This window comes from Schistocerca serialis, chromosome 9 (genome assembly GCF_023864345.2).
Source record: "Schistocerca serialis cubense isolate TAMUIC-IGC-003099 chromosome 9, iqSchSeri2.2, whole genome shotgun sequence".
NCBI lineage: Eukaryota > Metazoa > Arthropoda > Insecta > Orthoptera > Acrididae > Schistocerca > Schistocerca serialis.
The window spans coordinates 318293265-318311394 of NC_064646.1; positions in this window are offsets into that span (position 1 = coordinate 318293265).

Sequence of the window (18130 nt, forward strand, 5' to 3'; positions counted from 1 at the left end):
CAAAGTTGCAGCATAATTCTAATAAATTGCCCCTTTCGTTGACCTCTTACACAGTAAAACGTTATATATTATTCCATAAGTCGTCAAGTTACAGCAAAAATGCAACAAATCACCCTAAACTTCACCATTATTATATGAAATTGTAATAAATTTCCCATTACATCGTTAATACTATTGAAACAAGGTGGTTAGATGATCTGAAAGATGCTTGCTGTAAGTCAGTTAAAACTGATATAGCAACGGCCAGCGTTCGACAATCAGGGCACCCCATATGTGATTATCAGAGACTCTACAGTGCCAAAGAGGACGGTTGTGTACACTCTGTTTAACACACTCTTTAAAGTCTGATGATCAGGGCACAGTGTATGCACAGAACTTATCCCCTGGCACTGGAACCTGTACTATGTGAGACACGGTGCTTGTGTACACCTACACCTTGTACGAAACTCACTAGAGTCCGATGATCAGGGCATCGTGTATACTGAGTTGGAGCGTTTCTGTCTGACACTGGAATCTACACAATGCCAGTCACATTGCTTATTTACACCCTACACAACACTCGTTCCAGATTGTAATGATCAGAGTGCAACGTATGCATCAACTGAAGTCTTCCTCCACAGCACATAATCTGTACTGTGTTAGCCACAGTACTTTTATCCATAGCCATTAGTCCAGGTATTGTTGTGAGGTACTGGTGAACAGTTGACTGAGTGACTACCATTACCTGAGATACTATTAGGATGAGTAAAGGTATTCAGTTGATATTGTGACTGTCATTACCGCTCAATCATTGCAGCTGCAATTACCGCAAATTCATGGTTTCCTTCAACAAATACATTGGTAGTGGGTGCCAGTTACAGAGTCTCAAATAGTATTCTAAAACCAGAAGCTGACAGTCCATTTGCCAGAACTTGAGAGTGGATGTTGGATACTGATTCTCAGATAGTATTCCAATACCGAAACAAAAAAGTAGCAAACAGCCCCATATATCACTACTGTTACACAAAATTATGAAAAACTGCCCACTCATTTTAGTTGTTGCACAAAACTGTAACAGTTTGTCCCATATATTACTGGCTAAGGGAGATGACACTTGGCTGAGAAGTTGTGACTTGTTCCAGCAAACAAAAGCAGGTTTAGAATTAGGGAGCATGAGCGTCGGAGCCTACCAAACTCTACTGTGCAATAACTGATAACTGGGTATGTTACTAAATTAAATCATTATCTTTCACAAATTAACTACACAACAAAATATTGTTTCCTCGGTCGGTTACATGAAAAGAACTGAAATGTCCGAAAGATATCAAGAGCAAAATACACTCCTGGAAATTGAAATAAGAACACCGTGAATTCATTGTCCCAGGAAGGGGAAACTTTATTGACACATTCCTGGGGTCAGATACATCACATGATCACACTGACAGAACCACAGGCACATAGACACAGGCAACAGAGCATGCACAATGTCGGCACTAGTACAGTGTATATCCACCTTTCGCAGCAATGCAGGCTGCTATTCTCCCATGGAGACGATCGTAGAGATGCTGGATGTAGTCCTGTGGAACGGCTTGCCATGCCATTTCCACCTGGCGCCTCAGTTGGACCAGCGTTCGTGCTGGACGTGCAGACCGTGTGAGACGACGCTTCATCCAGTCCCAAACATGCTCAATGGGGGACAGATCCGGAGATCTTGCTGGCCAGGGTAGTTGACATACACCTTCTATAGCACGTTGGGTGGCACGGGATACATGCGGACGTGCATTGTCCTGTTGGAACAGCAAGTTCCCTTGCCGGTCTAGGAATGGTAGAACGATGGGTTCGATGACGGTTTGGATGTACCGTGCACTATTCAGTGTCCCCTCGACGATCACCAGTGGTGTACGGCCAGTGTAGGAGATCGCTCCCCACACCATGATGCCGGGTGTTGGCCCTGTGTGCCTCGGTCGTATGCAGTCCTGATTGTAGCGCTCACCTGCACGGCGCCAAACACGCATACGACCATCATTGGCACCAAGGCAGAAGCGACTCTCATCGCTGAAGACGACACGTCTCCATTCGTCCCTCCATTCACGCCTGTCGCGACACCACTGGAGGCGGGCTGCACGATGTTTGGGCGTGAGCGGAAGACGGCCTAACGGTGTGCGGGACCGTAGCCCAGCTTCATGGAGACGGTTGCGAATGATCCTCGCCGATACCCCAGGAGCAACAGTGTCCCTAATTTGCTGGGAAGTGGCGGTGCGGTCCCCTACGGCACTGTGTAGGATCCTACGGTCTTGGCGTGCATCCGTGCGTCGCTGCGGTCCGGTCCCAGGTCGACGGGCACGTGCACCTTCCGCCGACCACTAGCGACAACATCGATGTACTGTGGAGACCTCACGCCCCACGTGTTGAGCAATTCGGCGGTACGTCCACCCGGCCTCCCGCATGCCCACTATACGCCCTCGCTCAAAGTCCGTCAACTGCACATACGGTTCACGTCCACGCTGTCGCGGCATGCTACCAGTGTTAAAGACTGCGATGGAGCTCCGTATGCCACGGCAAACCGGTTGACACTGACGGCGGCGGTGCACAAATGCTGCGCAGCTAGCGCCATTCGAAGGCCAACACCGCGGTTCCTGGTGTATCCGCTGTGCCGTGCGTGTGATCATTGCTTGTACAGCCCTCTCGCAGTGTCCGGAGCAAGTATGGTGGGTCTGACACACCGGTGTCAATGTGTTCTTTTCTCCATTTCCAGGAGTGTAGTAACAATCAGTCATCCCGTCATCGTCAGTGCCTGTCATAGACTTTGAGAGCTTCAGTAACGTGGATATCCTCAGCGAGAGTTGAGCACTGGCTGACGTGGCATGCTCCGTATAGGTCTACGGAGGTCACCGTGTGGTTTCGGTTTCCATTCTTCAATGAGACCACGCAAGAGTTCTCGGAGAGTCTGTGGTGGGGTAGGACGACCACGAACGTCTACACACAATACGCAGAGCACGAAGCTCTTTATTGTTTTCGAATGCAGGAAGAAAGAGAGAGATAAGTGTTACTGTCGGAACCGCTGCTTCCTAGCGATGTACTCAAAGATTTTAGGCGGTCCTTTTTTTTCAGTCTGACTGCGACTCAGTTCATCGTTACAAACTATCACCACTCCTGCAGAAAGTAAGTGGCAGTGGTACTTAGGGGCCAATTGCTTTTCAGCCTAAAATCTCTGCTGCCGCTGTGACATCTAGTCGCCGCAAAGCATGGCCCAGCACTGAGTAGAAAATCTTCTCCATTTTGCAGGTGACTATTTCCTAACGATGTGAACAGTGGGTCCTGATATCTAAACAACCGTTTGTGGACAAACACAGGCAAATACATTCTCTCTCTCTCTCTCTCTCTCTCTCTCTCTCTCTCTCTCTCTCTCTTTCTCTCTCTCTCTCTCGCACGAGCACACACGCGCACGCACATGCAGATATATAGGCAGCGAAAATAAAATAGTCAAATACGTAGCTTGTTAGAGGTAATAGCAGGAAAAGTCTTTGCACAATCGTTGCGAAACGTGCTCTATAGCATTATCAAAGGTACAGCTATGTCGCAGTCCTGGTTGGGATACTCCGAAAGCGTCCACAAGAAATGTTTTTCATCCTTTGTGTACAGACACGCAATCGTGAAGAGTAAAACTTGTGTCTTACGTCTATGTCACGAGCATAAACATTTTAACGACTGAATGTTTTGTTTTGTGTTGAGTGACGCATAAAGAATGGGGAGGAAGAAACCCGGCCCCTGAACATTTTGGTCTGTGGCAATGGACATACCCTACGAAGAGGACTTCAGCGGCACAACATGTGTGTAACCTGATCAAATAGTGACAAAATGACACAGCCATGAACCAGTGTCCTTATGTTAGGTGATAATCTCCAACAAGGATGTTCTACTGTGCCAGTGTAAGCAAGCAGGTGGCTGACAACACGGTTCGTGTACTTACCTGTCCGATTTCAGTACATCAGTGTGTAGCCGTCAGAGACGTGCACATGAAGGTATACACTGTTCACAACGCGTACGAAAGACGAAAGGGTGGATATGTGCTGAAATGCTGAAAGGTATCTTGTTCGTTAATAGCATTCACGATGCGTTTTATAACTATTGAAAAAACAGGAAGTACGTAGAACAGGATACGACAACCAAATAGAAGGCCATATGAGGAGTACTGAATATGAGAAAGATCCCGGACGTGCTACAGGCAGACAGGTTAGTACACAGGGAGAGCTGGACAAGATCGCCGACGCATTGCAACCCCGCCTGAAGAGCGACATGTGGCCACCTCTGCCTTGCGGCCAGAGCACTGCGGGACTATTTCAGAATGGACAGTGGGGCCGCTGTGTTCGACCAGACTGTAATGAACAGGTTACCAGTAAGGGCCTTACGAACCAGGCGTCCTGTCAGAGAACCACGCTTCGCTCGACAACATCTTGCAGCTTTCCTTCAGTTCTTCCGTTCCCTTGTCAACTGGCAACTTGTCACGGACGAAACGAATTATTCAGACGGGTTCGAATATCTGATGGGGTAACGTGACGGCCCCGTTGTGTGAGGAGACCCATGGTCAGTGGTACGTGGCAAATGTTGTCCAGGAAATCGACATATTTGTGACGCTGTGAGGAGGCCTCTCTGTTGAAAGCCATACGAATCTTGTCGCTATCCATGGTAGCCTTACTGCCGAGTAGTGTAGCGAACAGATCCTGCTGAACGATGTGGTGCTTGCTGCATGTGGTTCTGGTCCTGAATTCCCTCTAATGCCAGGGCCTATGTGGCAGGCGTCAGCAAGGATGTCTTGCGAAACCTGGGCATTGAAATAGTTGAATGGCCAGCAGTAGGTCCCGACCTAAAGCCCATTCATTGTGCACATGTTTTGGTGAAATCCTTGAGTATTGATGGCGCCATAAGTGTGACTTTTGTCACACTTATGTGCACAAAAGAAGAGGGCCGAGATTTTTAGAGAACCGGTTATCTGATATACTAAGCTGCAGACTTACTTTAGGCGTCAACAGATTAGGCTACGAGTTGTTACTGTTAAATGTTTGACTCTCAATCATGCTACTCACAGTATCAACAGTAAGAGGGATTACGTTCATGTAATGGCTGATGTAATAGCAAAGTGAAGTTTATGTGTAGTAAACAACCCTGAGTACTTTAAAGAATAAGCTCCAGAAATGAATTGCGGTAAGTCAGTTGACGTCCCCAGTACTAGAACAATGGTAAGCAAAACTGAGTACGTTTTACAGGAGAGACAAAAAAAGGTTCAAAAAATTTCATAAATCGCGTGATCGGCGTGAGAGATATGTTTATTGTACTATAAGGAACTACATACTTGAAGATATTTTTGACATGTGAAGTAGAACTACGGCACTTAGCAACAACATGAAGTACAAGGAATAAATACAATTTTTGTCTTGTCATTTTAAAGCACCAAATTTTCAGTGTCAAAGTCTGGCTTCTCTGATCACAATTACCGCTACTCTCAGCTCAATGTAATACACTAACGTAAATTAATTCATGTTCATCACCCGGTTCCGTTGTTTCGTAGTGAGTCAGGGACAAAGACCAGGTGCATTCAAGTTCTAAGGCCTCCGATTTTTTTTATAATTAACTACTCACCCGAAATCGATGAAACTGGCGTTACTTCTCGACGTAATCGCCCTGCAGACATACACATTTCTCACAACGCTGACGCCATGATTCCATGGCAGCGGCGAAGGCTTCTTTAGGAGTCTGTTTCGACCACTGGAAAATCGCTGAGGCAATAGCAGCATGGCTGGTGAACGTGCGGCAACGGAGAGAGTCTTCCATTGTTGGAAAAAGCCAAAAGTCACTAGGAGCCAGGTCAGGTGAGTACGGAGCATGAGGAATCACTTCAAAGTTGTTATCACGAAGAACCTGTTGCGTAACGTTAGCTCGATGTGCGGGTGCGTTGTCTTGGTGAAACAGCACACGTGCAGCCCTTCCCGGACGTTTTTGTTGCAGTGCAGGAAGGAATTCGTTCTTCAAAACATTTTCGTAGGATGCACCTGTTACCGTAGTGCCCTTTGGAACGCAATGGGTAAGGATTACGCCCTCGCTGTCCCAGAACATGGACAGCATCATTTTTTCAGCACTGGTGGTTACCCGATTTTTTTTTGTTGGCGGTGAATCTGTGTGCTTCCATTGAGCTGACTGGCGCTTTGTTTCTGGATTGAAAAATGGCATCCACGACTCATCCATTGTCACAACCGACGAAAAGAAAGTCCCATTCATGCTGTCGTTGCTCGTCAACATTGCTTGGCAACATGCCACACGGGCTGCCATGTGGTCGTCCGTCAGCATTCGTGGCACCCACCTGGATGACACTTTTCGCATTTTCAGGTCGTCATGCAGGATTGTGTGCACAGAACCCACAGAAATGCCAACTCTGGAGGCGATCTGTTCTACAGTCATTCGGCGATCCCCCAAAACAATTCTCTCCACTTTCTCGATCATGTCCTCAGACCGGCTTGTGCGAGCCCGAGGTTGTTTAAGTTTGTTGTCACACGATGTTCTGCCTTCATTAAACTGTCGCACCCACGAACGCACTTTCGACACATCCATAACTCCATCACCACATGTCTCCTTCAACTGTTGATGAATTTCAATTGGTTTCACACCACGCAAATTCAGAAAACGAATTATTTCATGCTGTTCAAGTAAGGAAAACGTCGCCATTTTAAGTATTTAAAACAGTTCTCATTCTCGCCGCTGGCGGTAAAATTCCATCTGCCGTACTGTGCTGCCATCTCTGGGACGTATTGACAATGAACGCGGCCTCATTTTAAAACAATGCGCATGTTTCTATCTCTTTCCAGTCCGGAGAAAAAAAATCGGAGGCCTTAGAACTTGAATGCACCTCGTATTACCCATTCTGCCATTCTGTGCTGCAGGTACATAGAAAAGCTTGTCTATGACATCAGACTGTGCCTTAAACTATACAATAATAGGCCTACAATTTTTTTATGTTGAGATCTTAATGCAGTATGTCTATGTAGGGCGGCCATGCTTCTTGACAGTAGTTTCATGGTAGTCTCCGTGAACAACGTGCCTCACGTAAACTAAATCAGCGTTTGAGGCAAAACATTTAGATGCTGCAGCTTCTCATAAGATAATACGATATCCATCCTGTGGTGTCACCGCCAGACACCACACTTGCTAGGTGGTAGATTCAATCGGCCGCGGTCCATTTAGTACATGTCGGACCCGCGTGTCGCCACTGTGTGATCGCAGACCTAGCGCCACCACAAGGCAGGTCTCGTGATACGAACAAGCACTCGCCCCAGTTGTACGAAGACCTAGCTAGCGACTAGATGTACGAAGCCTTTCACTCTCATTAGCCGAGAGACAGAATAGCCTTCAGCTAAGTTAATGGCTACGAACTAGCAAGGCGCCATTAGCCTTACAGTGATTGTAATTAAAGTCTCCTGTGTATAGTCAAGAGCGATGTACTACAATGATTGATTAAAGATAAGTATTAATCCAGCTACGTACTTTTCTTCATAGCATTAATTACGTAGCCTGTTCCAGTACTTGACGCCCGTCGGCGTGTGTGTGTACGCGTGACTTTCTTTCGGCTACCCGTCACTGTGGACTGGCTGCCTTGTCAGTCCACTTCACATCCGTTACTGTATTTCTGTTTCATTATGCACCACCTTGAGCCCTTCTCCTTACAGAAGACCACGCGGAAATTACTAGTACCATTATATGGCAAAATACAGCTCCACAATGAAATTTTCTCTCTGCGTCGGAGTGTGCGCTGATATGAAACTTCGTTTCAGACTAAAGTTGTATGCTGGACCGAGACTAGAACTCGGGACCTTTGCCTTTCGAGGGCTAGAGCTCTAACATTAGAGCTACCCATCACGACCTCGTCTCCTACCTTCTCACAGAAGCACTCCTGCGGACCTTGGACTGTGTCACGAGTTCGAATCTCGGTCTGGCACTCTATTTTATCTACCAGGAAGTATTATATCAGCGCTCACCCCCCTGCAGAGCGAAAATTTTACTCTGGAAACATTCCCCAGGCTGTGGCCAGCTATGTCTTCGAAATATACTTTCTTCCAGGAGTGCTAGTTCTGCAAGGTCTGTAGGAGAATTTCTGTGAAGTTTGGAAGGTAGAAGACGATGTACTGCCGGTATTATGGCTGTGAGGACGGGCCGTGAGTCGTGCTTTGGTAGCTCAGATGGTAGAGCACTCGCGAAAGGCAAATGTCCCAAGTTCCAGTATGGATCCGGTACACAGTTTTAATCTGCCAGTTTCAACAATTCAGCTCTTAACAACAATATAACTGCAACCACAATAGTTCAAATAGCGTGCATCACGTGATATCCACTACGAGTATAACAATTTTTAACGTATAATTGACTACAGATCCCATTGTTCATGGTTCCATTACATATTACTATTATTTAAGAGTAATGCATATAGCACACTGCAGTGATGGCAACATAGTCCCAGACTATAATATGGCTCACCACATATTTATATGATTTGATGCTTACCTCTAAGGATAATTCAGTACCACATGAATTTAGCTGATAATACACACCTGTAACCCTATCTTCGCAGGAGGATCATTCTCAAAACAATCATCATTCACATTGATCTCACAATGCATTTTTTCATCCATAAAACATGCGCGGTTCTCTCTGCAAGACCTCATCTTGCTGCGGCTTACCATACTACAGTACGGATTTTATATTCTGTGTATTGGTGCCATACATAAGAATAGAGTGTGTGATGCAATATCTTCAAATACCACTCCGCTAGCAACTTGTTTTCCTGGCGGCCGCTGCGGCCAAGCGGTTCTAGGCGCTTCAGTCCAGAACCATGCAGCTGCTACGGTCGCAGGTTCGAATCCTGACTCGGGCATGGATGTATGTGATGTCCTTAGTTTAGTTATGTTTACGTAGTTCTAAGTCTAGGGGACTCTTAACCTCATATGTTAAGTCCCATAGTACTTAGAGTCATTTGAACTATTTTGAACTTGTTTCTCTGTGTCAGATACAAAATCGGCACAAAGCTTAATATTGCTGAGCGGGAGTTACCAACATCTATCCCTGAGCGTCTCTGTTGTACGATGGTTGGAACTTTAATACTGGCAACTATTTATTTACGGCTCGTACAAAATAGATACGTGTTTCAAAGTTTTACTGACCTTCAAAGTAGTCACCAGCATTGCACATAATCCGTTGCCAGCGACGTGGAAGTCGTACAATACTCTTAGCAGTGCCAGTTGTGTTGACAGTTCGTGCGGCGCGGTCTACTTCCCGACAAATTTGTAGCAGTTCTGAAGCGAATGCCTTGAAGTGTTTCCTGAAGTTTAGAAATGGAGCTGAACTTACGAGGGCTTAAGTCAGGGGAAGACAGTAGGTGGTATAGCACTTAGCAGGAGTATCAGTCAAACAAATCAGTAACAGTTTGCACTGTAGTGTCATCACTTCTGTCTGTATGCTGCTCATTTTTGGAACACAACCTACAACCAGCTTATAATATATATTCGCAGTCAAATACAAGAGAACTTGATTTTTCATGATTTATGGGAAGAGAAATTTCTGGTTTTCTTTTGTTATCAATCAGAATACTAATATTGTCACAAATGGAGCTTTGCACATTTCCACATATCTTTCACCAGGACATTAATAATTACAAATAAAGAATTAAACAGATTTTCAAGCATATTATTGTTTAATATATATTCACAATAACCATTCAAAGAGATTATCAAATTGCAGTAGCGTCGTTTTTATGTAATGACGAAACAAACTTATTTTCTCTGTGAAGTTGAAGGTAGATGTACGTACAGAGAGTAATAAACATCTTTATAATTATAACGATCTCTACTTTTTATAATCCAGAGGCTGAAACATTATGAGACATTAGAAAAAGCTGGAGGATTAGTACTAATCACGAATGCATGTGTGTGTGTGACACACATCTCACACATCTGTCTATATGATCAGTCAATGTTTCATATTGCCAATTACAATTACGGAGGCTGGGCAAATTATGTGACTACCATGAGCTGTGTCTCCATCTATTCGTCAGTATGCAATTATCCAAGTATGTTTCATGAGAAAGCACGTACTTGTGACGTTTCCATATTTGTAATTCAAGGACTTTTCTATATACTATCCCATCTGATCTTACCCTTACAGAGAAAGCAGTTGCTGATTCTTTCTCTGTTGCTTCTCACCACATCTTCAATAACCTCTGAACACAAATAAAAGTCCCGTTGCATTTAAGAGAAAAATTGAATGCATTGTCGACTTGACAACATTTTTTCAAAGAGTTAACAAACACGCTTAGTTTCTCGCTTTGAAACTTTAAGCAAATGCTTGCATCTTCTTCCAGTTACGCTTCCTTTGTTTTCATTTCTGCTAATCCCTCACTCTTCCTCCCCTAAACATTACATTACGTGAGTTGTCTTCTCTCCTTCCTCCCTCTTCTCTTACTTCCACTGCCGCCAGAGCCTTCAGTTTAAACCTTGTTTTACTGCACTTTTAAAGAGCAACTGGAAAGCACGTTTTTTGCTATCGCGACTATTGTTTCCAAACTTTATGCTATTACTATTGTTAAGTGCTGTATCCTATACAAAATAGTAGCTTCGACCGTGGTGTAACAGGCGATTAAACAGTTATGTATTAAAGAAATGCCTGGGTTTATTCCAGTCTTCTATTAATCCATCTCCTCCTTCACCACCTCTCTTTCCATCTCATGCTTCTTCATTTGTCTGTCGATCCGCTCTATCCCTCTCCCTCCAATTCGTCCTCTCTCTCTCTCTCTCTCTCTCTCTCTCTCTCTCTCTCTCTCTCTCTCTCTCTCTCTCTCTCTCCCCATCTCATCCTCCGCATGTCCCTGCCACTCTCCTCATTCCATCTGTCACAGTTCATCTCCACCTTCTCGTCTCTCAGCCTGTCTTCTCATCTTTCGTTTCTCTGTCTCCTCCTCTCCTTGTCAATTTCCTACTCATCCCTTTCTCTGTCGAATTTCTCCTCCCATCTCTGTCTCCTCCTCTCCATGTGTCTGTCCATCTCCTTGGTTTCCCCTGTGTCCATCTCCACCTCCCTTCTCTATTCAACTCCTCCTCGTCACCACTCTGTCCATATCCTTCCCACTCATCTCTTTATCTATCTCTTCCACCGCCCTCTCGCAGTTCACCTCTTCAACCTCTTCCTCTGTCCAGCTCCTCCTCTTTCCTTTCTCTATCCATTTCCTCCTCTCCAGTCTCACAGTCCAACTCCTCCTCATCCCTTTCTTTGTCTGTTTCCTCCCACCTATCTCCATACATGTCCTCTCCCCACGTTCTGTCCATCTCATCCTCCCTGCACATTTGTCCATCTCCTCCTTCTTGTCTTTCTCTTTCCACTATATCACAATCACCCCAATAGGCTGATTTTTTCTTTCATCACTTTGTGAGGGTTGTCAGCGAAAAATGTTTCATAAAGGGTTTTGCAAGTGACTAAGTGATCTCATTCTCAAATACTGGATGAATAAGTTATGGGTATTGGGGTATTGGAGCATCGCACGCTTCACTTCTTTCTCAACCATCCCTACTCCTTTGGTCGGCAGGCATATGTGAGGTAGCATAAGCCCATTCCATATTACAACCAAATCCATCGTTGCAGCGTTAAAGAGTAAGAAACATACTAAGTCACGATAAGACTTCCCATAACATGTGTCGTAATGGACATAAAGCAAAGTACCTGGTTAGAAGTAAGAGAGGATAATTATACCATTAACAATAAGATAAATGAACTATTGTGACACGAATTCCATTATCGTATATTGCATTCTTCATTCTTTCACGCACTGATGTTTCCGGCAACTAAATCTGTGCAAGCAAACAGCACGACACAATTTGCAGTGATCGTACTGAAACGTTAATCAGCCACATTGTGTATCTTTCTACAGACAAAGTGTTTGTAACAGCTATATTGCCCAAAAAATATATTTTTACAACTAATTCTGATGCAGACATTGTTCTTTTTAGGGGTAGCAGCAGTCAGTTTACGACATAAATAGTCTTTATGATGAAAATAAGGGCAAGATGAATGTGATAACCCTTTCGTTATGGAGGCGAGAGCAAAATGACACAAAGTGAAAGAACCACAGAAGATAGAGATACAATCAGCTTCAAATGCTGGTACACTAAATTTTCTCAACAGTTTTCGTCGGAAATAACGTCGCCTTCCCTCCAGGTAATCCATTTTAAGTTCCCGAAGCATCTCGATAACACTGGCATATTGTCCGAACCTACTGGTAACATTTCTATCAGTATGCCTCTGACTTTCTTCGTTGTCTTCCTTTCATAGGAATTGGTGCGGATCCCAAACACTCGAACAGTACTCAAGAATAGGTCGCACTAGTGTCCTATATGTGATCTCCTTTATAGATGGACTAAACTTCCCTAAAAATTTTCCAATAAACTTTAGTCGACAACTCTGCTTCCCTACCACAATACTTACATGCCCGTTCCATTTCATGTCGATTTGCCGTGTTACGTTCAAATATCGAAACGACATCAGTGTGTAAAGCAGGACACTGATAGTGCTGTATCAGAACATTACGGGTTGTTTTTCCTACTCTTTCGCATTAATTCACACTTTTTATTATTCACAGTCAGCTGACATTCATTGTACCAATCAGAAATTTCGTCTGTTATGTTATATCATTGTATAGTTGCGCATCTTCAACAAATTCTGTACGGCAGAGTATCATCAGCAAATAACGACATATTGCTGCCCACTCTTTGAATCTAATCATTTATGTATACACAAAATAATAGTCCTAACACACATCCTTGGGGCACACCTTTGCCTCTGACGAACACACGCCGTCGAGGACAGCACACTGGCTACTGTCACATAAAAAGCCTTGGAGCCACTCACATAGCCGAGAACAGGAATAGTAAAGAGTGTCAACATACGCCGCGGATGTTGAGAGCAAAACCAAAGAATTATCGGAACTAAATGTTCATCATCTCTTTATGTCGCATTAAGAAGGAACTATCCTTTGCATTAACGAAACTAGAATGATAATCGAACTCTGAGCTCATAACAACATAACAGTACGAATACATAAACGTTATGACATACCAAATTTGTTAATTTCTTTTTTGACTTTAAATCAGTACAATAAATAAACCGTTGTATGTCCCACCTTCTCGTCGAAAACTTCTATAAACACAACGTACATTGCATTAACGAGATTTAATGAGACCATTTGAAGGAAAATTGTTCCGACATTGTTCAAATGAATTCCGCTTAATGAATTATCTACACGGGAAAGTTGTCACAAGATAGCTCAGGAATATGAGAACGTGGAAAGCTCACGTCGCATTCAATTTCAAATGACTCCCTGTTTTGTGATTTTAAAGTCAATCACCGCTGGTTAATCTTCCCTAAAGTTAGTTTCTAAGTGATAATGTGTATGCAGCCGCGCTCTACCATATGCGATGCTTGTACTCTTAGTTTCTTTAACATATTCCTTTATTTATGCTATGGATACCATAACGAAAAGTTATCCCCATGGTGTCCCAGGCAGTATTTCCTGTTAAACAAAATGAGGTAAGAGCAAAGCCCATGTCACAGTTATATCTGTGTTAACACTTCATAATAGCAATGGGACAAAGCCTTGTTGGTGTCAAACAATGCGACGTGGTTTCAACAAAAGCTGATGCGTGCAAGACCCGAATGGATGGATGCATTGTCAAAAATAGTGGCATCAGGAATTTTATCAGTCTTATGGTTCAGTTCCAACCCTTCATCTATTCGATATTTACCTGCAGCTGAAACATTATCTGTCATCAGTCAGTCACAATTTAAAAATATGCATGTACAGCATGAGTAACTACGAAGGTAGATTGCTCTTACAGAACGTATCTCTTAGCTCTGTTCGAAGAATAAAGGGCTTCCAAACACGGACCGCGAACACGACAGTGGGAATGAGTACATTCTCCATGGCGAATGATAGCCAGAAGATAGCAACATCCCCCTTTAGATACAAGTAAGCGTCCATTATTTCGGAAATGCAAGAGTAAGAGGAAAAATATGGGTCGTTATGATAACAGTTTACAAGCCGCGCGTCAGACAAGCGTCTCTTGTTTTGCTGTTAACTACCCAACAACGAAATGGCGGACGATATTCGTTATCAGCTATGTTCAGAGAGTAGCGTGCTTAGGCGGACACACATAACAAAAGAGTTTTGAGCTACGAAGTCTACTCAAGTTTTTTTTTTCCCTAGAAGCTTCGTGACTACCTGCACTAATATACTAAAAAAGAACACGAATGAGCTTTTACTGTTTGACATTACCAGCGTGCTTTCTAAATTATTACTGGTTTAATAAAGCTTACGCTTTGGCCGAGCGTTTCTAGGCACTTCAGTCCGGAACCGCGCTGCTGCTACGGTCGCAGGTTCGAATGCTGCCTCGGGCATGGAGGTGTGTGATGTCCTTAGGTTAGTTAGGTTTAAGTAGTTCTAAGTCTAGGGGACTGATGACCTCAGATGTTAAGTCTCATAGTGCATAGAGCCATTTAAACCATTTTTGAGCAAAGCTTAAAGATATGTATATATGGATCAGCATGATTTTTAAAATATTATTGGTTTAGCAAAGCTCAAAGGTATGTATGTTGTCTTAATCTTCCATTCGTTTCTTTCCTCGTCATGAACCTCACAAACAAATATTATGGTAAATACTAACCACTAAATTAGTTGGAAGGATTCATTACTTGTAAGTTACTAGCTCCATATTGCTACTGACAAATTGTGTTCATTGCATTCAGCATACCAAATTACAAGGGTAAGTCAAATGGAAACTTTAAACATTTTATTAATATTATTTTATTAATATTATTTTATTAATATTATTTTATTAATATTATTTGAACATGTGTTACAAAGCGGTATCACTTTTCAACATAATCTCCCCAACGCTCAATGCAAGTCCTCCAGTGCTTACAAAGTGCATAAATTACTTTAGAAAAAATTGTTTTGGTAGTCCACGCAACCACTCATGCACGGCGTGGCGTACCTCTTCATCAGAACGGATCTTCTTTCCTCCCATTGCGTCTTTGAGTGGTCCAAACGTATGAAAATCACTTGGGGCAAGGTCTGGTGAGTATGATGGATGAGGAAGACACTCAAAATGTAGGTCTGTGATTGTTGCAGCTATTGTACGGGCAGTGTAGGGCCTTGATTGTCATGTTGCAAAAGGACACTTGCTGACAGCAATCCACGTCGCTTCCATTGATTGCAAGCAGCAAATGATTTTTTAGGAGGCCTGTGTATGATTCACTGGTGACAGTGGTCCCTCTAGGCATGTAATGCTCCAAAATGACGCCTTTTTCGTCCCAAAAGAGAGTCAGCACAACCTGTCCTGCTGATGGTTCTGTTCGAAACTTCTTTGGTTTTGGTGATGAGGAATGGCGCCATTCCATGCTCGCTGTCTTCGTTTCCGGTTGGTGGAAGTGAACCCAGGTTTCGTCCCCAGTAACGATTCTTGCAAGGAAGCAACCACCTTCTCACTCAAAGCGCCGAAGAAGTTCTTCACAAGCAGCAACACATCGTTCTTCCATTTCATGAGTCAGCTGCCGTGGCACCCATCTTGAGACAATTTGTGAAACTGGAGCACATCATGCACAATGTGGTGTGCTGACCCATGACTAATCTGTAAACATGCTGCAATGTCATTCAGTATCCTTCACTATGGCTTCAACTGCTGCAATGTTCTGTGGAGTCACAACTCGTTGTTCCTGACCTGGACAAGGAGCATCTTCCACTGAAGTCACACCATTTGCGGACTTCCTACTCCATTCGTAGACTTGCTGCTGTGACAAACATGCACCACCGTACTGAACTTTCATTCGTCGATTAATTTCAATAGGTTTCACACCTTCACTACGCAAAAACCGAGTAACTGAACGCTGTTCTTCTCTGTTGCAAGTCGCAAGTGGGGCGGCCATATTTATACTGATACTGCGACGGTATGTGTGCATCTGCACTATGCTGCCACCTACAGGCCAATCTGCACGCTGTTTCTAGCACGCTTACCAACTTACAGGATAACAGAGCGAGATTTCGATTTATTACACATTTAAGGTTTTCATTTGACTCACCCTCGTACGTTAATATCCAGAAACGCTCCTCAAACGTGACCACACTAATGAGATAAATCAAAATCATAATTTTTAAATTAACCTACACAAGAAGTAAACTCTAACGTTCCTTCTCCGTGTGATTTCGCTACAAGGTGTAGTAACCGGTCAACAAAGGAAACATTTCATTGTACAATCGGAATCAACTTTTTACCCTACTTTCTTTTAGAGGTCTGTAGATAAGCGTAAACAGTCATACATCAATACGAGAGTCCTACTCTCCTTCTTGGAAACGCCGAGAGCAACATGAGATTCTAAATGACCAAGATTTCATTTATTACTTGCTGTCTACATCTAACAAATTCCTTTTGGCGTCCACGAAACGTAGAAAAGCAAAATCCTCGAAGTAATAGTTTTAAAAAGAACGGTGTTAAATGTGATAATGGAACCCTTTTAATTTTCTGGGAAAGAATATAGTTCCTAAACTCGTAATATACGTTTTTGTAACAATAACTGCCACCATTTAGATACCAGTCTACGTCGTAACCCAATGTCTGCCATCAAAAATTAGTGTGCCATGATATCTCGATAATTCTGCACACTAAAACGTTCTTTCCTAATCGCTGTACAATGTATGCGTTGATAACTGTCGAAAACTGGTACGAAACCGGAAAGCTACGTTTTAACCCCCAAAAGTGTCGTGCATTTCACGGATTATCGACCGCACAGGAAATTCAGAAGTATTTTCATCTATTTTCTCAAATAATTCGCACAATTTTTGCAGCATCATTGACTTCCACGGGAGACAGTAATGTGCCTGTAGGTATATCTATTCTACTGCCAGTTATACACCTCTGGATTCAGCTGCCTTGAACTATAATATCTATTTACTATTTTGAGACCTATCACATCGTGCGGAACCTCACTCACGCCACGAGGAGCCCGTGTGGCTCGTGGGCCAACACAAAATTCCCTGAAAAAACGTTCAGCCTTAATTCGAAAGCTACGCTAGAATCATCTGATTGTGGGTCTCTACACATCAGTTCGACGTATACTGAGAAGGAGGGCATTACAGAGCGTTCACTCGTGGACTGCATCGTAGCCAACAGTTAACCGAAACCCACCTTCTTTCTATCACTGGAAAGAAAACCTCTGTGCCGTAGCTCTGTTTACGCTTAAAATAAATGAAACCGATCGACGAGGGAGGATTTTATGAAATAATTTACTGGTAAGAGACATCGTCATTTTAGGTTGGAAATTTTATATAACACAGTTACTTACCAGTGTTATCGGATAATTTATTGGTTTATAAATTAAATTAAACAAAACACACGCAAGAAAAAGCAATCATTGAATGACTGATAATAGACAGAGGGTACAGGAGTTATTATTTGTAACTAGAAACACGTCTCATTAATATAGGGAACAAATAAACATTCATGGAAGTTCCTATCCATGCAAATTGAAGACAGACGTTCTGCAGCGGGAGGGTACTATATAATTTTGGCAACTGTTACACAACACAGTATCACCACAGTAGGATGTTTAAAGAATTCTGAAGTCACGTTCAGTTCTTATAATTACGTGCATGGAACAATATGCTTTTGGCAGAGAATACATTTGTACCGTTTCCCTGCTTGTGATACACTGAGGGAAAAAAGTCGCAACGCCAGAACATAATTAACACAGAGTAAAGAAGTTCTGGGAATACATTCATATTGGTAATATATACAAGTGATTAACATTGCAAGATCACAAGTTAATATACGTACCAGATAAGCCACTGCAAATACGAAATGCTGGTTCATTCATAACCGGTGTAACCACCAGAACGTTGAATGCGAGCACGGAAATGTGCATACACTGTGTTCTACAGGGGCCGTGTGTTAGTTTGGGGGATTGAGTTCCATGACTGTTGCACTTCGTTGGTCAATGCAGGGACAGCTAATGCTAATTGTGGATGAAGCTGGAGCAGTCGTTCGATGATATCCCATATGTACCCGACTAGAGACAG